The sequence below is a fragment of the Gossypium hirsutum genome, chromosome D13, assembly GCF_007990345.1.
Source record: "Gossypium hirsutum isolate 1008001.06 chromosome D13, Gossypium_hirsutum_v2.1, whole genome shotgun sequence".
NCBI classification, from domain to species: Eukaryota; Viridiplantae; Streptophyta; class Magnoliopsida; order Malvales; family Malvaceae; genus Gossypium; species Gossypium hirsutum.
Genome location: NC_053449.1, coordinates 31,960,957 through 31,985,361, shown reverse-complemented (window position 1 = coordinate 31,985,361; position 24,405 = coordinate 31,960,957). Strand labels below are relative to the sequence as shown.

The window sequence follows — 24,405 nt, the reverse complement described above, 5'->3', positions numbered from 1 at the left end:
CCATGACTGCAAATGTTCTATAATGGGTTGGATGCACACTGTAACACCCCTAACCCGTATCCGTTGTCGAAATAAGGTTACAGAGTATTACTTGAGTTTATAGTACAAACAAACAAAATTTCGAACATTTCATAACATATCAATATTCATATAAAAAAACAATCAAAATATTTCATATTGTCCCATATATGAGCCCTCGAGGCCCAAAATAAGCATTAGAAACAAATCAAGGCTAAATCGAAAACTCGGAGAATTTTTCGAAAAACATTGAAAAATTTAAAGCTGCAGGGATCACATGGCCAAGAGACACACTCTTGTCTTAAGCATTGTGAGCATTCAAATTAGGGACACATGGCCTGTCCCAACCCGTGTCCGTGCCCGTGTAACTCAATAACTTGGTTACACGCCTAAGCTACACTCATGTGTGCTAGGCCGTGTACCCTTCGAAGTAACCTCACACGCTCGTGTGCCAGGCCTTGTGCTAGGCCATGTAACAGCCTGAGTTGCAACCCTTTGAAAGCTACAGGGGACACACAACCATGTCACTTGGCTGTGTGTCACACACGGCTGAGACACACGCCCTTGTGGATGAAAATAGGCCATTTTACAAGCCATATTTATCACCCAATTTGGCATAACCTACACTCAACATTATGCATATAAGCAAACCATAATAAGGTACTAAACCATGTATTTTCTAGCCTTATACAAAAGGTATGATCACATACGACCAATATGCCCTTAGGCACCTCAAATGACAATTTATAAACATGACTAATCATGTGTTCAATATAACCAATTGATCAACTAACATATATGCATATCTACACCAAAACTTACCATGTAGATCATTTAACAAAATATACCATTTGGTACCAAAACTCCATTCTAAAACTAGCATCAAATGACCATATAAATCATTTCCACCAAAACACCAATTTACAACAATTACATCCTATCACAAATCACATATTCAATATGCATATTCATTCCACAATATTCATCTTCCATAATTCAGCCATACCAACTTATTCATCAACCATTAGAGAGCAAATATTTACATACCATATACTAGACTTATACTATCATCAAAGTGCCAAAACACTAGCCAAACAAATGGCTAAATTATCAGCAAAGCATATAGGCCAACATTAGCCAAAATAACCTATACATGTCATTATAACCAAACTTAAACCAACTGAAAGTACCGAGTGAGCCAATGGATAGTGTGATATATCTCCTACAAGCTTCCAACCCGAACGAGCTTCCGATTCACTAAAAACATAGAAACTACACAAAGTAAGCATTTAAGCTTAGTAAGTTCGTATAACATAGAATTTAACTCACCATTTAAGCAAATATTAGGTAAGTAAACTATACATATCCCAACACAACTTGGCTAAGTGCCTAAGCACATATTCACCAACATGTTGGCCATGTAAGATCACATATAAACCAAATCATGGATGAAATTAAGAAATAATCAAATTTCCATATACATGTATCTTCCATTTCATTTAACTATATATCATGTAATAATCTTTCCATGTATTTCATGTATATACCTATAATAGTTGGTATCGAACTCATATAATCTTGTAATAGAACATTGCCCGTTCAACCATTTAAAATATCATTGGATACTCGAGATAGTTTACACATAGTGTGATAAACTATAATCTGTCAATTTCTGTACATGTATGCTCATACAAGCTATGAATCAGTATGCTCTTATGAGCTATAAATTGATAAGCTCATACGAGCTGAGAATCAGTAAACTCTCACGAGCCACAAATCGGTAAGCTCATACGAGCTGTGGTGTATCCACAACACATACAAGACCTCAACCAAATCAGTAACCCTAAACCATTTAATGATGCATCGCTAAAAATCATAAATTTTTTACCCAATTTAGGCTGAGCCAAAACTGGTGCTTTGGTTAAGAGTGCTCTGAATTGGTTAAAACTTTGCTGAAATCTATCAAACTATTCAAACTTCACATCTTTCTGTAATAGTTACGTCATCGGTATAGCTATCATTGAGAACTCGCTCATAGCCAGCTAATCCTAGAAAACTTCTAACTTCAAATACATTTCTTGGTGGTTTCCAGTCAACAACTACGAAAATTTTACTCGGATAAACTCTGATGCCTTCAGCCAATACTACGTGTCCCAGAAAACTAACGTCTCAGAGCCAAAACTCGCATTTGAGAAATATAGCAAATAGTTTTTTTATCTCGCAGAGTTTGCAAAACAATTCTCAAATGCTCAGCATGCTCGAACTCGTTTTGAGAATAGATCAGAATGTCGTCAATAAATACCACCACAAATATATCTACATATAGTCTAAAGATTCTGTTAATAAAATCCATAAATACTGCATGTGCATTAGTTAAACCAAACGACATCACAAGAAATTCGTTGTGTCTGTACTTGGTTGTAAATGCAGTTTTCGGCACATCAGAATCTTTCACTCATAGCTAATAATAACCAGAATGAATATCAATCTTCGAGAATACTGTGACACCTTTCAACTGACCGAACAGATCATCAATACGAGGCAATGGATACCTGTTCTTAGTTGTAACTTTGTTGAGTTGACGGTAGTCTATACACAATCTCATTGATCCATCCTTTTTCTTAACGAATAGAATCGGTGCACCCTAAGGTGAAAAGCTAGGTCAAGCAAAAACCCTATCTGTCAACTCTTATAGTTGTGCTTTCAACTCTTTCAATTCGGTAAGAGCCATTCTGTAAGGTGCTATCGATATGAGTGTTGTTCCTACTACAAGTTCTATAGCAAACTCAAACTCTTTGACCGACAGTAGTCCAGGTAAATCCTCTGGAAATACATCGGAATACTCGCAAACCACTGGCACTGATTCAAGCTTCAATTCAAACACTTTAGTATCCAATACATAAGAAGATAAGCATTGTAACCATTTCTCACATGTTTCTGCACTGACATAGATGATATAACAATAGGCAACCCACTCGGATTATCTGATTCAATACGAAGCATCTCACCGTTCTAACATTTTAATACCATAAGCTTTCATCTATAATTTACAATAGCGTCGAGTAGAGTTAGCCAATCCATGCCCAGAGTCATATCAAATTCATCAAACGATAATAACAACAAATCAGCTGAAAAACTATAACCCCGTGTCATCAAAGGATAGTTCTTGCAAACTTTATCAACTAGCACATACTGACGTAGGGGGTTCGATACTTTAACTACGAATTTAGTGGACTCAACAGATTAATTCTTGCTAGACACTAAATTCGTGCAAACATAAGAATCAATTGATCCTAGATCAATCAAAGCAGTAACATCAGTATCATAAGCATCTGGTGCAGAAGCATCCTCACGTGTGTGAATAGCATAAGCCCTACCTGGTGCTCGTGCCTCGGATCTCACAGCAAAATTTTTCATCACATCATGGCTACCACTCATATTTCTAAGATTACGAGGTGGTCTACCTTTCGCAACAGTATTGCTCAGCCTGGTGGTCTGAACTTTCTCTTTCTCAGATTTCTCTTGACAATCTATAAGATAGTGGTCTAAGGACCTGAAACACGCTTCATTCTTCACTCGACACTCATCATAATGTGGTCTATTACAGTGCTTACACTCGGGTCTGGCCTCTCTAACACTACCCACACTCGCTATAGATATAACCTGAGGTTTTGGACAGGAGCGTCAAGTACCTCTGTCTCTACTAGAATAACCCACAGTGTAACACCCTAAACCCGACCTAGAAGTTAGGCTCGAATTTGGTGTGTCAGATTGAAGTGTTTTTTGAAAAACATGTTTTCATTAAAAACCCTTCTTGAAATTTCAAACTTTTTGCCATTTAAAACTTGTATAAAACATCAGTTTGTGTTTGTTTATTTTCAATCGAGGTTTATTAAAAAGTTATTACCTTCAAAACCTTATTGTTGCGAAAGCTTAAGTTAAAGCAAATGATTTATGAAAATGTGATATTTAAAAATTGACGTCTGAAAACGCAGTGTTAGAAAACAGTTATTGTTTTGGAAAATCTTGTTCCACTTCTAGCAGATATAAATCCCAATCACATCAAATCCAAAAATTATAGAGGCCTTATTACAACTCGAATCAAAATCAAATTTCTTAAGTAAATGAGCAAAACAAAATAAAACAAGTGTCGTTGTGTGGCCCTCTCCGAGTCCCTCACAGCTCCAAACCGTCTAACGCTGGAGATTACCTGAAAGGTTAAAAATGGGGTGAGTTTACGAAACTCAGTGTGTAATCCCCCTTTATTAAAAAATAGAATCAGTGTAGGCCTAAGCCCTTTAACAGTAACAGTTAAGGGTGGCCTTAGCCCCATACAGTAACAGTGACAATTGGGCCTTAGCCCCCATCAGCCTCGGTTGGACCCGAGCCTATAACAAATGGCACATATCACATATATCTGGGCCTAAGCCCATCTCAATATCAGAATCAGTATATGCAATGCATAAATACCCATACCAACCCTACACTCCATCTCCTATCCAACCCTACACTCCTGTGGGGATTAAATCGACCCACCCATCCCTACACTCCTTAAGTAGCACCAGTTGTGGCACTAACCAATAGTTCAGTAGAGCTGCCAATCACATAATCGGCTTAAAGCCATCGGTGGGTCCACATTCGTCTCATGCGACCCGTGCGACCCTTACATATCAATCATTTCTTCCAATACAAGATCCCAACCCCATACAGTATGTCGTGTATGTAGTATGCCATGCTCAGAATCAGTCATATCATTCACAATTAAGTTAATCAAACCATAGCACAAATCAGTCATTTACCCTCGAGGGGTAAAATAGTCATTTACCTTCCAAGGGCATTACGATTATTTAACAACCTTTTTGAAGGTCTACAGTCACCTCAAGTGACACAAATAACCTAAATGGTCATAACGGTGTAAATGGGCCTAAGGCCCATATTTGTCCCAAGTGGGCCCACACGCTCGTGTGACCCATTTAGCCCAAATTCAGCCACGGCTATGCGAACTACATAGCCCAGTCTAGAATTTACCACTTAACATGGATTTTATCTGTGTAGGGCCCACGAGCCTTTTGGGCCCACACGACTCATTTCAGCCCAACGTGGCCCAAACAGCCTAAGAGCATGAGAACGCTCGTGGTGACCTCTACAATCTAACCTATGTTTTATGGGCCCAGTTCACCACACGAGCGTTCGCACGCCCATGTGGCCTCAATCGTCATATTCACAGTTTTTTTGCTTTTGTCGTGTTATAGTCAGATCAGTGTGTGTATACACTTATTTGCGAACACTTGCCAAAAACTCTTGAGCACCAACCTACATTCATTCCAACCTTTAGGTAGGTAACTGACGAATCAAGTTAACCACTTCTTAACTTTTAGCCCAAAAATACCACCTTACCTTGATTGAATGAGGGTGGCTTAATCCTCTAAGATTGTTAACCCAAAATTGATCACACGCCTTGTCAAGAATCTGAATTATAAACAGATCTTGTTAGCTAGGGTCGATTGAAAATGTGGCTTAATCCACGAATACCATCTTCTCAACCAAAAGAATGTTCGACTTTTAGAAAAGTTTAAAGAAACCAGATTTGAATGGAGAAAGGGAATACAACCACTTACCACCTTATCAGAAATACTTGTGGAACCGAAACAGAGAGGGGACAGTGTTGAGTTTCGGCTAGAGTAAGAACCACCCGAAGAAGAGAAGAATCCAAATCGAAAAGGGAGGGGAGAACTTTCGGTCACAAGCCGAAAAGGAGGAAGAGTCCCAAGGGTTAGGGCGATAGATTTGGCCGAAAGAATCAATAGGCAAAAAGGGATGAAACAAATAGTTGGCTGAACTTGAAAAGAATAGAGAAGAAGAGGAGGTTTCGGCAGATGTTGGTGCAAAAGAAGGGGAGAGGAATGGACTTGAAAACAAAATAGTTTAATTTACCAGAATGGTAGGAGTCGGATACCCAAAATGCACAAATGACCACTTGCAAATTCGACACAAGAAAGCAGAGAAAGAAAAGAGCCTTCACAATTTCAGAAACCGATGACAAACTAACCAAAATTGAGAAAAAAACCCTCAGCCGAAATTCCTAAGGCCTTAGAGTGCCATTCGGCCACTACTCTCCTCCCCCTTCAAACTCATTGAAAATCTCCATAAATCCCTCCCCTTATCCCTACGTGATACTCTCTATAACAACTACAAGACCAATTCAAACTTCACCTTGTGGAGTTTCAGTTTAACATTCCCAAGCTCTCGCATCAGCTAATTCACACCACCACCACTAAGCCACAAGCTCATTTGTGCCACATTTTATCTTCAATTAATTAAAAGGTCTAAAAGCCAAAGTCCAGGTTCAATTAAAAGAAAAACCAAAATAAATTACAAGAGCCAAGACTTGAACCTAGGCTCCATTGTAACCTTAATGACGCCACAACCACTAGACCACATGCTTCCTTATGTCATTTTTTTAACACAATAATTTAAAAGGCCTACATCCAAGCATCCAGGGTTGTATCCACTTAAAACCAAAATTTTTGCTAAAGTTCAGGTTTGAACCCAGGACTTTTCCAACTCCTCTCAAGACCCTTAACCACTAAAATAGACATACTTTTGTGCATAGTTTCCTAACCGTTCCCTTGCTCAAGTCCCAATACTTCTAGGCCCAAATTCTGGGGCGTTACACATAGAAGCTGTAGAATGATTGTGATGTTCTTTTAATTTTTTTGATACCGCTAATAGGACTTCCCAGTCAATCTCTTTCTCGAGTCTCTAACTTCAAAATTAGCACGTCTTTTCTCTTTACTCAGCTCCTCAGCTTTATGTGCTCGATCAACCAATACAAAGAATTCTTTCAGCTCAAGAGTTCCAACTAAAAGCTTTATGTCTTTATTTAACCCTTCTTCAAATCTTTTACACGTGGTAGTCTCGGTTGAAATACACTCCCGGGCATATTTGCTTAGTATAACAAATTCCCGCTCATACTCTGACACAATCGTATGACCCTTTTTAAGATTTAAAAATTCTTTACGTTTCTAATGCAGAAGCCTCTGGTTAATATATTTCTTTCGAAACTCAGTTTGGAAAAATTCCTCGGTGATCCACTCTCTCGGCACAATAGAAATCAACCGGTTGGGGAGCAGGAGAAGGTGGAGGTTGTTGACCAGCCGGTTTTGTTCGTACGAACTCGGTGAACCATTCACTCATCATCTGGAAGAAAGCTTCCTTAGCCTCTCTTCCTCGACCTTCAAATACGGGCCTCGTACCACTCGAAGCTACTCTGTAAATGGAGGCTTTAGCACTACTCTCTACCTTATCGGAGTCAGCTCGATTGAATTTCATTGGTATAAGAAAACATATTTTAAAATGATCAGGAAGTATCACACTATCACAGGTTATATAATGGCATGTATAGCTAGACTAGTACACACTACATTCAGTCCAAGAATCAATTAACCCTGTAATAGCCTGATTTTTAGTGGTGTCAGAAATAGTAGTTTTGGGGCCACCAAATATGATGAGTAGGTTCATAAATATTAAATTTAATATTTATGATTTAATTGTGACTTTGAAAAGGTTTTTGATATAGTGATTTTTGTTTTATAAGCGATTTATTAAGTTCAAGTGGTTTTAGAAAATGAGGTATCGGGAGCTTGTTTCTATAAACTGAGCCATAAATATTTTTATAAATATTTACAAAGTGTCATTAAAGTGGTATTAAAGTTTCGTTGAAAAATTTTAACGTTTCGATACTTAATTAATTAAAAAGGACTAATTTGTAAAAGATGTAAAACCTAATTGCTATTGAATTTTAATGATTTAATGGATTACTTAGTGGAAGTAGGTGAATTTATATGATAATTATACCGTGATGAATTATTATAGTCGGTCAATGCTTGTTTTTAGGATAAGTACGTGTTATTTTTATTAATTAAAATAATAATGTATTAAAAATATTGAAATAAGTAAAACAAAAAGTAAGAAAACATTTTATACTTATCATCTTCTCCAAACCTCTGAAACACCATAGGAAGAATAACCAAGGTTCGACCATGCTTCAATTCATGCATGGTAAGCCATCTTTCACCTGTTTCTTTTAATCTTTATGTTTTTGATATCGTTGCAATTAGGTCCAGCTAACCCGTACCTTCGATTTTGAAACTGTTAAAGATTTTGGATATTTCCATTGATGAATCTTGTGATTTGATGTTGAATGATGAATTTGAAATATTAGTTGGTATTTAAAAGTATTTTGTTAAGTGATATTTGATGAATTCATCGATTAGGGACTAAATTGTTAAATTAATAAAATTACAAGGATTTGATGTGAAATTTTCATAAATATGGGCTGTATTGGGAGCTATGAACCTTTAGCTAAGCTCAATTTTGGGTAAAAATGGTTAATTTGCATGTTTTGGTCTTAGGGACTAAATTGAATAAAAGTAAAACTTCAGGGGAAATTTTGTAAAAATGTCAAAAATGACTAAATTGCATGAAATTAATTTTTTTATTATATAAATTAATAAATTGAATGAAATTATTAATTTAGATCAAGATCGAATGAAAAATCGAGGAAAATGAAAAATTACCAAAATACCTCTAAATCTTGGTATTTCTGCAATTTAGCCAAGTAAGTTGTATGAATTGTATTCTGTATAATTTGGCTTAAATTTAATGTTAATATGTGATTATATTGTGATTAAATCAATATGTATATATATTAGTATGCAATTTATTGTGTTATGAAACGATGTAAATCCAAAGACGTACGACGATTATCGAGTCCCGTTTAAACTTTAAGAATTTGTAGGATACAAATGACATGTCTTTAGGGTTACTGATTCTCATCTCGAGAGAGAGCTTACCGATATTCAGCTCGTATGAGCTTACCATTTACAACTCGTAAGAGCATATTAATTCAGAGCTCGTAAGAGCATACATGTACAGGAATTGATGGATTACAATTCAGTACACCTCGTGTGTGCTTCCTGAGTATCCAACTATATGCTAAGTGGTTCAACGGTCAATGTTTTGTTACAAGACGATATGAGTTCGATACGAACTAATACAGGTATATACATGAAATACATGGAAATGATGATACATGATATATTGATATATTGAAATGGATGATATATGTATATGAAGAAATGGTAAGAGAATGATATGTATCATGACATGTACATATATAAATATCTTTGATATGTTGATACATGAAAATTATGTAAGTTGAGACGAGTAATAAATTCAAGTGTGACATGTTGAGATAATAAGGTTATCGATGTTGAATTTATATGAAATATGTTCAAGTATGCTAACAAGTGTTATTGTTTTATGCTTAGGAAAATGTCAAGCTGTTGGTTGAGTGGTAAAATGTTTAATTATAAGTTGCATTGAAATGGTAAGTGCTTAAATGAAAATATGCTTGAGCTCATGAAAGAGTAGTAAGGTTTAAAGTTATTTAAAATCCTACTATGCTAGGGATGATATGTATAAGTGATGATGTGAATTTATTCACCTTGTGAGTTGTTGAATATAGCTTCATGAATCTTGCAGTATCAATATTAGATTATATTTGATATGTATAAATTACATATTTGAAATAAATTAATATGATTAAAGTTTATAAAAGCTTACTAAGCATTCATTGCTTACGTAGTTGTTTACCTTTACTTTTCAGATTATCAGAAGCTCGATCGGGTTGAAAGCTCATCGAAGACCTATCACACTATCCAGAGATTATATCGTTAGATTTTGATGTCTTTGTTAAGGTTATAATGGCATGTATAGGTTATTTTGGCTAATGTTGGCCTATATGTGTTTTGTTGAGATTAGCCACTTACTTGTCTTGTGTTTTGGTATTTTGGTATGTGCATAATTTGCCTTATAATGTTGATGTGTGGAATGATTTGTGGTTAAATGATTAAAGGTAAAATAGAAGTTGAATATGCATATAAGGTATGTTTTATAACTTGGTGTGATTTGGTACTCTGTTATATTAAGTGTATAAGTATTTGATGCTATTGAATAAATGGTACAATTGGTACCAAATGGTAAGCTTTGGTAAATGATTTACGTGTTGTGTATTAATGCAATTATACATAAAAGTTGGTTGATTACTTGGTTACATGGATTGCATGGTTAAACATGTTTATAATTGTCATTTGAGGTGCATTAGGGCATATTGGTTGTATGTGAATATATATGTTTGAGGCTTGATTTTGCTTGTTTTGGATGCCATAATATTGCTTTTTTATATGCACAATGTTAAGTGTAGGTGGATGTCATATTGGGTGAGAAATATGGCTTATAAAATAGCTTATTTTTGTCTACACGGGCTTGTGTCTCAATTGTGTGTGATAGATGGCCAAGCGCACAACCGTGTGTCCCCTGTAGCTTGTAAAGGTTTGCAAGTCAATATGTTCACACGGGCGTGTGGCTTGGCCGTGTGGCCCAAGTCAGTATACTTGTACATGCACGGGTATGGGCTGGGACACAATTGTGTGTCCCTATTTTAAATGCCCACACGGCCTAAGACACGGGCGTGTCTCTTGGTCATGTGAGTCACACGGCCTGGCCACACAGCCGTGTGACCCCTACAATTTTGAAAATTTTAGGGGTTTTTGAAAAATTCTCTACGTTTTCGATTTAGTCCCGATTTGTTTCTAATATGTATTTTGGGACTCGAGGGCTCGTATATGTTACAATATGTATGATTTTGATTGGTTTTTTACATGAAAGCTATATGATATGAAATGTTTTCATTTTTTGTCTTTTTGATTTGCAGACTTCGGTAATGCTCCGTAACCTTGTTTTGGTGATAGATTCGGGTTAGGGGTGTTACAAAACTTGGCTCTGATACCAATAAATGTAACACCCCTAACCCGTATCCGTTTCCGGAATAGGATTACGGAGTATTACTAGAGTTTATTATACAAACAAATAGAATTTCAAACATTTCATAACATATTAATATTCATATAAAAACCAATCAAAATAGTTCATATTATCCCATATACGAGCCCTCGAGGCCCAAAATAAGCATTAGAAATAAATTGGGACTAAATAAAAAACTAAGAGAAATTTTCGAAAAACATTAAAAGATTTCAAAGCTGCAAGGGTCACACGGACGTGTGCCCACCGTGTGACTCACACGGTCAAGAGACACGCCCATGTCTTAGGCCATGTAGGCATTCGAATTAGGGGCAGACGATCGTGTCCCAGCTTGTGTCCGTACCCGTGTAACTCACTGACTTGGTCACACGGCCAAGCCACACACTCGTGTGCTAGGCTGTGTACCCGTGGAAGTAACCTCACATGCCCATGTGCCAGGCTATGTTCTAGGCCTTGCAACAGCCTGGCTTGCAACCCTTTGAAAGCTACAGGGGACACACGGCCATGCCACTTGGTCGTGTATCACACACGGTTGAGACACACGCCCGTGTGGAAAAAAATTTTACAAGTCATATTTCTCACCCAATTTGGCATAAACCTACACTCAACATTATGCATATAAGTGGAACGCGTAGGTTTGTGCAAGTGTACACAATCGTTATCAAGTAATAAGTAAGTATCGAGTTATCGTCTCCACAGTGATTGTATTTTTGCTAAGTCACTTAATTTGTAAAATTATATTAACAATTAAATAAAAACATCATATAGTTGAGAAGTGGTGATTAAAATATATTAAACTAAATGTAATGATCTCTAATGCAAATTATCCTAAGTATGCATACTATAAGAGTGAAATAGATTTTAGTAAAATTAAACACAATTTGAAACAATTATAACATAAATAAACTAGGATAATTACTTTAATCAAACTCAATTTATTATCAACATGCTTAATAAAATTTGGAAAGACATTCCATAGCAACTCGATCTTTCATGAGTTGGAAACCACATTAGGTCTTTTCGAAATCCTTTACTTAGTAAATATGCATTTTATTGATCCTTATTTACTAAGGGTTTCTTAGCATTTGTGTGAGGTAACAGGGACGTGTCAGGTTTGAAACAATTTAATCACACAAATTTAAAAACTATGCAGATAAAAGAGCTTGGTTAGAGTTGTTATGCAACCTTCAATTTAATCGAGTTAGGATCTAAATTGAGCATGCACATTTCAATTATGTGTCCATTAACCATCGCCTGGTCAGGATCGCTCAGCTAATTCAGGTGCATTCCAATCACGTATGAATGAAATACAGACTTGATTTTAATTGAAAACATGATTGATTGAGGTACAAACATTATAAGCATGAATCAAACAAATATTATTTAATCAAAGCAATCATCCTAGCTTAAATAAAATTAAGCTAACATTGTTGTAAATAAGAACAAAGAACACATAGCAAACATCTTTATATTAAATTAAAGAAAAGGAAGATTAGACCCAATTCAGAGTGGTTGTCACCCAAGACTCTAACTGACGAGGCTCCTTCGTTCCTTTGCTTTGCTCCTTTGCTGATGGTTCTCCAAGGTGGCCGACCAAGGGTTCTTTAATAGGCTTAATTGCTAAAATCTCTATGAAGAGATGATCCTAGGCATGAGAATGGAAAAGGCTAAGAGAATTTGGAGAAAAGAGAGAATAATGCTTGAGGGATGATGAATGAAGGAATGAGAGGATCTTATTTATAAGTGAGGAGAGGGGGATAGTTTGCTGAAAATAGGAGTTTTCATCTTTTGAAGCATCTTCCATGGGTGGCCGGCCATAAATTGAGCAAGTTGAGTTGATTTTTCCTTGATTTTTGGTCAATTTGAGTGCCACAACAACTCCGGATTGAGACTCGGTCAAGTGCAAATCTTTAGGTAAATCTCAAATTTCTTCAACTCTTCAAGGACCTTGTGCAATTAAACCAAAAAAGTGGTTTATGGACAGCCATGTGTAGTCAAATTTTGGGATTGACTTGGTCTCTAATTTGGACAGTTTTGTAATCCAACAAAGCTATCAGACCTATTCAGGATAAATCAACAAGTTAGAGGACCCAAGAATAAAATTTGTCCAATTTAATTAATTAACTAAAAACCCAAATTATTAATGAAATATTTTAAAATGGATTATTAAATATTATTTTATAGTTTATTATGTAATTTAATCATGCATGGCCCACTTTATGTCTTAAAAATATAATATATTCAAATTAATATAAAATAAGCCATTTATTGCTTGAAAACTATATAATAAAGCATAAAATCACATTTTAATAATTTTTATGTCCTAATTTCATATTTTCACATATTTCATTAATTTATTAAACAATTACTTAGTTTTAACAATGGATTTAAGTAAAAAGGTGATAAATTATATAGGAAAAATCCTATATATTTTTTCGTTTACACACCCCCAAACTAAAATCGTTGCCCGTCCCGAGTAATGTTTATGCACAACACAGGGTCTTGCTAAGGCAAAATTGCTAATTGTGAGTAGCATCAATCTTTATCCCATAATCATGCATTAATAACTTCATGCTTATCGATCTCCTTTATTAACAAGTAATTCATATGCAAACATTCATTAAGATTATACTAAGCTAAAATATGCCAACTTGAATCATGGTTTGCATGTATGTCATAGCCATAGATAACATTCTTCATTCAACATAATTTCCTATCAATCAAGCAAACAACCACAAGGCTTATTTATGATCTTCATATATTGAACTTAGGACCTCCTCTCACTAATGTAGGTGACATAATCATCAAATCAATAGGTCTTTTATAAGGTTTTAATGGGGCTCAGTTAAAGGTAGGGATTTTAAGAGATGGAACATTTTGATTTAAAAATCTTAACCTTTAACTTTGTCTTGGTTTTCTCGTAATACAACCTTTTTCTTTAAGTGAACCTTTGGAACACCCCCAAACTTATTTTGAACTCAAGCTCATACATTTTCCTTTTTGGAGACTGAGTGAACTTTTCTTCGCTTTTTTTTTTAAACATGAGCACATACATCTTTATGAAAATTTCCTCAAATGTTGATTCCCAAGACAACTTTAGTTAAGATAGGTGCAAAGTTTAGGATTAATTTAAAAAGATGGTAACTGGCTTATAATGTAGGTTCATTGCAAAAATAGGCCTTTAAGCTCAAAATTTCACTTTCAAGGGTCTAATATCATAGGGTTGGCTTGAAAAGGCTCAAATGGTCCAAAGAAATAGTGCCTATATCATTTTAGATTTTTATGTCCCCTAGGATTTCGCCTCAAGAAAGTTACTAAGTCAATTCTAAAGATATAAACCTTCATGCATGTCTAATCTCAAAAGAAACTAAGTTTTCATGGTAAACATTACTAAAGCTAAGATCATACAAGCATTCCATTCTTCATGATAACATACTTTCGCTTAGATAAAATCATCATTCATACTTGCATACAAACTATCTCAGTAACAAAAAAAATATCTCTAAACATTCATTTATTAAAACATACTTATGAAAGAAATAATTGAAGCATACTTGAAAAATATTTAAAAGTTTGAGCAATTTATTTGCCTTACCCCCTTTAAAAAGAAGCAATGCCCTCATTGCAAGAACAAAGTAATGAATGCAAAATGAACACTAGGTAGGGCTGTAAAGAAAGAGAGGCGAGTCATTAAGACTGATTAAATACCAAGTCTTCCCTAATAACCCAATCCTAGACATGTTCATTCCCATTACCACATCACTTAGTCTTATTCTTTCTAAAGAAGTGTTAAGTTTGTTCATGCTTGCTATGTTTTATTTTGCAGAAATTAAATCCTAATTATGAAAGAAATAAATTCCTAAAGACTTAAAAATAATTAAATAAATAACAGGACAAGAATCCCCCCTTTTATTTTTCTGACTTATTCCCCTTGTCTTCTTTAGCTCCATCTTTACTTGCATCATTAGTATCTTCCGTCCATGTCTCAAAGATAGCATCTAGAAACTCAGGAACAAAATTATTAGAGATATTCTTAAAAGTGTTTCGAATTGAGTCATCTCTAATTTTTGCATACTTCCAATAAGTTTGTTGTTGATTGTGCATGAACTTGCACATATCCATCAAAATTGACAACTCCGATTTCCTTGAAGTACTTACAGAAGTCGGCATGGGAGTTGTATATTCAGGTTCAACACTTAGCTTGACTAGTTCTTCTTCTGGCTCAACCCTTGGTTCAGGAATGTTCAATTCCTTATCATATTCTTCCTCTTTAGTGTTTGTGACTGAATTAGCTTCAGTTTCAGTTCCATCTGTTGACTCCTCTGTATCCAGCTCAGTTGGCTCTTCTTGCTCACCTTGATTCAATTTATGCACCCTCTCTACTAATCTTTCAAGATCATTATTTGTAATGCATCCTTGAACATATCGCCCCTTCAGATTTTCTTGTGTTTTAACACGGGACTTTAACCAAAGTGAAGTGATTAATGATGGGGAATAAGCACTTCCTGCCTTCTTTTTAGCACAATCGTGAATCTTCTTTAGGATAATATTCCCAACATTAATGGACTTTTCTGTCAAAATTGCATATAACAAAAGCATCTGTTCCATCGAGATGGTGGAACTATGTGAGATAGGCATAAAACTACAGCGAATAAAATAAAACCATACCTTTGCTACTGGTTTTAAGTATTCTCTTTGACAAGAATGACTCCCATACTTTCTTATAATCCATTAGGATCCCAAATTTGTCACAACATCAAACACTTGTTGAAGAAAATCCCAATTGATATTGTTCATCATAGGGTAGTACTCATCTTCTTCAACATCAGGTAAATTAAACAAATCATTGATGGACTTAGAAGTAAGAGGTACCTTTTTCTTTCAGACGATGACTTCAATAGCATCTTGCATAGTCAAACTAGCATAGAATTCTTGAACTACTTAATCATCGGGAAGTGAACAAGTATCACAAAATCGTTCCCACTTGAGAGCATTGATTTTCTTTCTAATCGGTATAGGGACAACCATCAAATCGTTACTCTTCAAGTCAAAACCTTATTCTGGCATCATAGGTTGATGCTTAAAAATTGAATCAAATCTCTCTTTCACTTCATCATCGATCAAAATCGAGTTTTCAGGAGTAGTCTTTAAAAATCTAGTTTTTCTGCGAGACATGGTATATTTTCTCAAAAATTTAGCAAATCGGCAAAATGGGTAGAACTTGCTACGGCAAAAAAGCTTGCGACAGCAAGGATGGTACGACGGCGGTGACGACGTGCGATAGTAACGGTGGTGCTTCGGTAATCTCTTTGCGATGGTAATAGGGAATTTTGGTAAAAAGGAAAGAGAACTAGGGTTTCTTCTAGGATTTGAGGTTGACGACACAAAAGGGAGATTTAGGAATTTTTAGGGTGTAAGCAAATTGCTTTGAGGGATATGAAAATTTTTAGCGTAATAGTTGTAGGCTTTACTTCACCTATCCCTAACATCTTGAAAATAGACTTAGGCATTAGGTTGATACTCGCTCCTAAGTCACACAAAGCTTTACCATAGTAAGATTCACCAATGTTATAGGGTATAATAAAGCTTCTTAGGTCTTTCAATTTCGGTGGCAATTTGTTCTGCAAGAAAGCACTACACTCTTTTGTCAAGGCAGCAGTCTCATACTCACTCAGTCGTTTCTTATTGGACAGTATATCCTTCATAAACTTCACATAATTCGACATTTGTTCTAAAACCTCCACTAACGGAATATTGATGTGTAACTACTTCAGAACATCCAAAAACTTCATGAATTGCACCTCCTATTTCTGCTTGTTTTGCTGCAATCTTTGCGGATATGGAGGTGATAGAACTTTCGGTTGAACCAGACAACTTTTTTGAGTAGGTAAATCTGTATCCAAAGAAGATGTTAAAATATCTGAATTCACTGAGTTAGGGTTTACCTTGTCAGACTTTGCAGATTCTGATTCCTTTGGTGTAGGAACTTCAACAGCTAGTTGATTCTTCTCAGCGGGCTTATCTTCAACATCAATTAATCGTGGTTCTAGAATTTTACCACTTCGCAATGTCACTGCCTTGATATGTTCTTTAAGCAAATTTCTTGGATTTTCAGTATCGCTTGGCAAGGTTCCTTGCAGTCTATTACGTAGCTCCGTAGCTAACTGACCCATTTGGTTTTCCAAATTTTTCAGTGTTGCTGCTTGGCTTTGGATCAAAACGTCAGTCTTCACCATTTATGCTTTCAACAAGTTCTCCAAACTATTTAATGTCTCAACTTGAGGTGGTTTTTAGAGCTTGTTGATTAAACCCTTGAGATTGGTTGGGTCTTTGCTGCAATAAGTTGTTGTTCGGTCCATTTCCTTAGTTGCTCTAAGAAAAGTTAGGATGATTACGCCATGAAGGATTGTAGAAGTTGGACTGGGGTCCTTGTCCACTTCTATTTTGATATTAGTTCCCCACATAGTACACTGACTCGGGATTTGATAGAGAATTCTCAAAAGAATGACCTTTTCCACAATACACACAGAAAACTACTTCAAATAGACTTGGTGGCTGAGCTGTAGAATTATTAGTACTATTAGTGGTTAACTATTTTATCATAGAGGAAATAGACGATACCTGAGCTGATAACGAAGTGAGGGCATCAACTTCATGAACTCCAACTACACGTCCTCCTAAAGCTGTTCGATTTGTTGGCCATTGATAGTTGTTACTTGCGATCCTCTCGATGATCTCATAAGCCTCATTATAAGACTAAAACAAAATTGCACCATTCACGGAAGCATCTACCATCAATCTTGTATGTGCACTGAATGTCTCCAATTGGATACAATGAGGAATCCCATGATGAGGACACTTACGAAGTAACTCCTTGAATCACTCCCAAGCCTCATACAAAGACTCATCATCCAATTGTTGGAAAGTTGTGATCTCGTTCCTTAACTTAGCATTTTTGCTAGGCGGGAAATACTTAACCAAAAATCTCAGTGCAATGAATTGAGCCATGCTCGTGCTCAATCTTGCAACGAGTATGGAAACAACTTCAACCTCAGTGCATCTTTAGTCATAACGGCTATCTTGAATGAATCACTCACCTCCGTAAACAATCGAAGGTGGAGATGTGGATCTTCCTTGGGCATACCACTAAATTGGCCCACCGTTTGTAGTATTTGAAACATCACTGGTTTCAATTCAAACTGGGTTGGCTCAATGTCTAGCCATCTAATTCCTGGGTTTAACTCATTGAAAAGTGGCACAACATATTGTCTGATGCATCGATCCCTATCATCGGTAATGAGGATAGGATTTCGTACATGATCGGCTTCATTACCTTGGTCTTGATTCTGATTTCCAAGGTCCATCTCGACTTGTCTTTATGCTGTTCGTTCACGTCTTCTTTGTCTGAAAGATGGCTCAATTTTAGGGTCTATTGGGAGTAAATCGATAATTCGATCTATGCTCATAAACACCTGAAAAGAAAATCACAAAAATTAAAAAGAATAAGTTAGTAATGTTAGAAATAAAACAAATTCAAAAGAAATACTTTCACAAAAAAAAAACTATGGCAACAGTTGACAATCCTCGGCAACGGTGCCAAAAACTTGTAACGTGTAGGTTTGTGCAAGTGTACACAGTCGTTATCAAGTAATAAGTAAGTATCGAGTTATCGTCTCCACAAGGATTGTATTTGTGCTAAGTCACTTAATTTGTAAAGTTATATTAACAATTTGGTAAATAAAAACACAATATAGTTGAGAAGTGGTGATTAAAATATATTAAACTAAATGCAATGATCCCTAAAACAAATTACCCTAAGTATGCAAACTATATGAATGAAATAGATTTTAGTAAAATTAAACACAATCTGCAACAATTATAACATAAATAAACTAGGATAATTACTTTTATCAAACTCAATTTTTTATCAACATGCTTAATAACATTCAGAAAAAAATTCCATGGCAACTCGATCTTTCATGAGTTTGGAAACCACATTAGGTTCTTTCAGAATCCTTTACTTAGTAAATACGCATTTTACTGATCCTTATTTACTAAGGGTTTCTTAGCATTTGTGTGAGGTAACAGGGACGTGTCAGGTTTGAAACAATTTAATCACACAAATTTAAAAACTATGCAGATAAAAGAGCTTGGTTAGAGTTATTATGCAACCTTCAATTTAATCGAGTCAGGATCTAAATTGAGCATGCACATTTCAATTATGTGTCCATTAACCATTGCCTGGTCAGGATCGCTCAGCTAATTCAGGTGCATTTCAATCACGTATGAATGAAATACAGACTTGATTTTAATTGAAAACATGATTGATTGAGGTACAAACATTATAAGCATGAATCAAACAAATATTATTTAATCAAAGAAATCATCCTAGCTTAAATAAAATTAAGCTAACATTGTTGTAAACAAGAACAAAGAACACATAGCAAACATCTTTATATTAAATTAAAGGAAAGGAAGATTAAACCCAATTCAGAGTGGCTGTCACCCAAGACTCTGACTGACGAGGCTCCTTCGTTCCTTTGCTTTAATCCTTTGTTGATGGCTCTCCAAGGTGGCCGACCAAAGGTTCTTTAAGAAGCTTAATTGCTAAAATCTCTATGAAGAGATGATGCTAGGCTTGGGAATGGAAAAGGCTATGAGAATTTGGAGAAAAGAGAGAATGATGCTTGAGGGATAATGAATGAAGGAATGAAAGGGTCTTATTTATAGGTGAGTAGAGGGGGATAGTTTGCTAAAAATAGGAGTTTTCATCTTTTGAAACATCTTCCATGGGTGGCCGACCATAAATTGAGCAAGTTGAGCTGATTTTTCCTTGATTTTTGGTCAATTTGAGTGTCACAACAGCTCAGGACTAAGACTCGGTCAACTGCAAATCTTCAGGTAAATCTCTAATTTCTTCAACTCTTCAAGGACCTTGTGCAATTAAACCAAAGAGTGGTTTATGGATAGCCATGTGTAGCCAAATTTTGGGGTTGACTTGGTCTCCAATTTGGATGGTTTTGTAATCCAACAAAGCTATCAGACCTGTCTAGAATAAATCAACAAGTTAGAGGACCAGAGAATAAAATTTGTCCAATTTAATTAATGAATTAAAAACTCAAATTATTAATGAAATATTTTAAAATGAATTATTAAATATTATTTTATATTTTATTATTTAATTTAATCTTGCATGGCCCACTTTATGTCTTAAAAAATATAATATATTCAAATTAATATAAAATAAGCTATTTATTGCATGAAAACTATATAATAAAACATAAAATCACATTTTAATAATTTTTATGTCCTAATTTCATATTTTCACATATTTCATTAATTTATTAAACAATTACTTAGTTTTAACAACAGATTTAAGTAAAAAGGTGATAAATTACATAAGAAAAATCCTATATATTTTTTCGTTTACAATAAGCAAGCCATAATAAGGTACTAAACCTGTAACATCCTGATTTTGGGTCTAGTCGAAACAGTGGTTTCGGGACCACAAATCCATTGAGCAAAAAAATTATTTTATTATATTTTTATGGTCTACGATTTCACAAAATGATTTTCTAAAAATTTCGTTCGAAAATTTTGACGTTTGGGCACTCAATTTAGTCAAAAAGACTAAATTGTAAAAAGTGCAAAAGTTGAGTTCTACATGTTAGTGGTGTCCAATTGTTATGAAATTTTAAATTGGAGGTCCTTATATGGTAATTACACCATTTGTTAATTTGGTATACAAAATTGGACATGGTTAGGCATGTTTCCAAAGTTTTTCATTAAGGGCATTTTGGTCATTTAGTTATTAAAATGAATTAAAAACAAAATTAAAAGCCAATTTTTGTCCATCTTCAACCCCATGGTCGAATTTCAGAAGGGGAAACCATGGCTAGGGTTTTCCAAGTTCCAAGCTCGATTGTAAGTCTGTTCTAGCCCCGTTTTTAATGTTCTTTACGTTTTTAGAATCTCGGTAGCTTAATTTAGCTTATTCTAGCAATAATTTAACATAGGGTTCATATTTGGAAAAATACCCATAGGTGAAATATGTTTATTTTGATGTTTTATGGTAGAATATGAAGACTAGGAATTATGTTAAACAACTTTTTCTTGTCGATTTTAAGTGAAAACGAGTATATTGACATAATCAAGAAAAATACCTAATGTTCATAAGTAAGTGTTAGAGTAAGAATTTGATGTTGTCATAGAAGGGAAAAATGTTCAGCATGTTATAAAACATAAGAATAAGGGATGAAGTTTAATTTCCGAGCTTTGGGGCAAAAGTGTAATTATATAAAAGTTTAAAGGCAAAATTGTAATTTTGTCAAATTTAGAGTCGAGGACTGTTTTGATGAATGTGGATATTAAATAAGCTAAATTTGCAATTATAGATCACGAAGAACGAAATCCGGAGCTAGACTGGGGAAAGAAAAAGATTGAGGACTAAAGTGTTAGATTTGATCACATTTTTGTACTGAGGTAAGTTTACAATAAATAAATGCAATATTTTGATAATTATTATTAATGCTGTTATTTTTCAGCAATTATGTATTTATTTCATGAAAATATCTAATGTTAACTCAAGTATGAGATGACAGAGAATCAGTGTTAAAAGGCCCCTTTGAAACATAAGGAATGTATCGGATACAAATGTCATGACATTAAGAGGATGAGATCCCATGTAAGACCATGTCTGGGACATGACATTGGCACCGAGATGAGAGGTCCCATGTAAGACCATGTTTGGGACATGGCGTTGGCACTGAGATGAGAGGTCCCATGTAAGACCATGTCTGGGACATGGCATGGGCACTTATATGAGAACTCCCATGTAAGACCATATCTGGGATATGGCATTGGCAGTACAAGAAACATCCCATGTAAGACTATATCTGGGACATAGCTTTGGCATGTTATATTCAGATAGGAGACCCGAGTATCCTTAGTATTCCAAGTGATTCAATGGGCTAGTAAATAGACGATGTTACATGAAAGTTCAGGTAAAAGCCTAATAGACAAGTTCAGGTGAGTTAATAAGATTAAGAGTATCTCAGTTATCAGTTGAGAAAAGAAATTTTAGCAACAAAGGAGTAAGTTAAGCAAGCAAGTAAGTAAACCAGTAAGAGAGTAAGTAAAGAAGAAAGTAAAGATCTTAATGCTTAATGAAAATTTATGAATATAATTGTTTATGATAAATGTTGTTATTTTTTTACTTGTAAACTTACTAAGCTTTATACTTACTTATTTTATTTCTTTTTCTTTCATATAGTATTATCAAGCATAGTCGGGATCTTGAAGACGTCAGAGAGCGTTCACACTATCAACCACCACAACTCGGTATTTTAAGACGATAAATGTTTTGAGCTATGACATGTATAGGGACTTGGTCATTTCGATTGTATATTCTTAAGATATGACCAAAAGATGATATGTAAATATTTGATGATGAATAGTTATTAAAATGGCTAAGTATGAAGGTGTTTGTTGTTATAAATGTCTAGGTGCTAAATTATGCATAGAAATCATGAAAAAGTAAAAATTGGTAGTAAATCAGTTTTGAGACAGCAGTAGTGACGTGATTTTGAAAAATCACCAAGGATAGTAGAAAATGAATTAGAGGGTGGATGAGATATAGAATTAAAGCTTATTGAGTCTATTTTCATATAAAAATAATTTTTTAGACAAAGGAATTATGTATTCTGAGATATTTGCATTTTATTAGACGAGGTCAAAGTGGTTTTTGGAATCCCCTATTCCAACTTTGTAAAATCATTAAAAATTGTACCAAAATATTTATGAGTTATAATTTATATTTATAGATTCATTATTGAGTCTATTTTTTTTACAAACAAGTGATAACACTATATGAAGCCTGTACAATGAGATAATTGAATTTTAGTGATGAGAGGTCAGGACAGTCAATCAGTGAAATAGGGGAGACTTTAACTAATAACCTATACTAATTGGATGAACCAAAAATTTTGAAAAATTTATGGTAAAAATATATATGAGTCTAGTTTCAGGAAAAATTCACAGATCTAAATTTTGAGTTTTTTATCTCGATTTATAATTAATTTAGTAACTACTGCGCAGGTGGAAAGCCTTATTATGAACAGTGATATAACTTTTAAAAGTAAATTTTTATGCCCTGAACTTTTAAGTTAAGTCAAGTAACGCCTCAAGCTCGACTCCGGCAACGATCTCGGGTAAGGGGTGTTACAAAATTATGCATTTTCTATCCTTATACAAAAGGTATGATCACATACAACCAATATGCCCTTAGGCACATCAAATGACAATTTATAAACATGACTAATCATGTGTTCAATATAACCAATTGATCAACTAACATATATGCATATTTACACCAAAACTTACCATGTAGATCATTTAACAAAACATACCATTTGGTACCAAAACTCTATTCTAAAACTAGCATCAAATGACCATATAAATCATTTCCACCAAAACACCAATTTACCACAATTACATCCTATCACAAAGCACATATTCAATATGCATATTCATTCCACAATATTCATCTTCCATAATTTATCCATACCAAGTTATTCATCAACCATTAGAGAGCAAATATTTACATACCATATACTAGACTTATACTATCGTCAAAGTGCCAAAACATTAGCCAAACAAATGGCCAAATTACCAATAAAGCATATAGGCCAACATTAGCCAAAATAAACTATACATGCCATTATAACCAATATTAAACCAACCGAAAGTACCGAGTGAGTCGATGGATAGCGTGTAACACCCCTTACCTGTATTCGACACCAGAATAGGGCACAAGGCATTACCAGAACACATACACTTATAAACATGTTAAACTGAGTTATAAAATTTCATTCAAATTTAAACTCTTCAAATTTTTAACATGCTTTTATAAATCTTCACGTTATAACTTCAAAAATACTAGATTTGTAACAAATAGACCTTCTGAGACCCAATACATACTCATGCAATTCAATACTTCATTTCCATTTCATTTAATTCATGATTCTCACGTTCACGATTCAATTCAATTTCTCAATCCAATATACATTTCAATACCACAATAATTCATTTAATTCAAATCAAATCATTTGCAATTTCCATTTAATTCACGTACAGTTCAATTTCATTAAGTTCAATACTAGTACATATTTATCGTTTAACTTAACGTCCCCTTTTTGCGTCATTTTACACTTCAAGCATGAACTTAGTATTTCATTTCCTTTCCACTCCCGTTTCCTATGCATATCACACAAGATATAAACATTACACTCAACTATAGTCGCAAGCTAGTGCATTTAATCCATATACCATTCATGGCCTTACTTTATACCAAATCATATACCAAATATACCATACATACATACTATGAAACTTTATTTTCCAATATGAGCTTAAACCATGATCAATAATATACAAAAGTAAGCATCATTTCTATTTCCATGTTTATCAATTATAATCGATCATATAACCAATTATACATAAATC

The 24,405-nt window shown here is 34.7% G+C and overlaps 1 non-coding gene across 1 annotated transcript; it reads left to right on the top strand.

The window, feature by feature from the left end:
* The first annotated feature begins 17,743 nt into the window (after nucleotides 1-17,743).
* Nucleotides 17,744-17,850, top strand: LOC121226064 (small nucleolar RNA R71). The gene has a single exon (XR_005923961.1). It is a non-coding gene; the product is annotated as a small nucleolar RNA R71 (small nucleolar RNA).
* The last annotated feature ends 6,555 nt before the right edge of the window (nucleotides 17,851-24,405 follow it).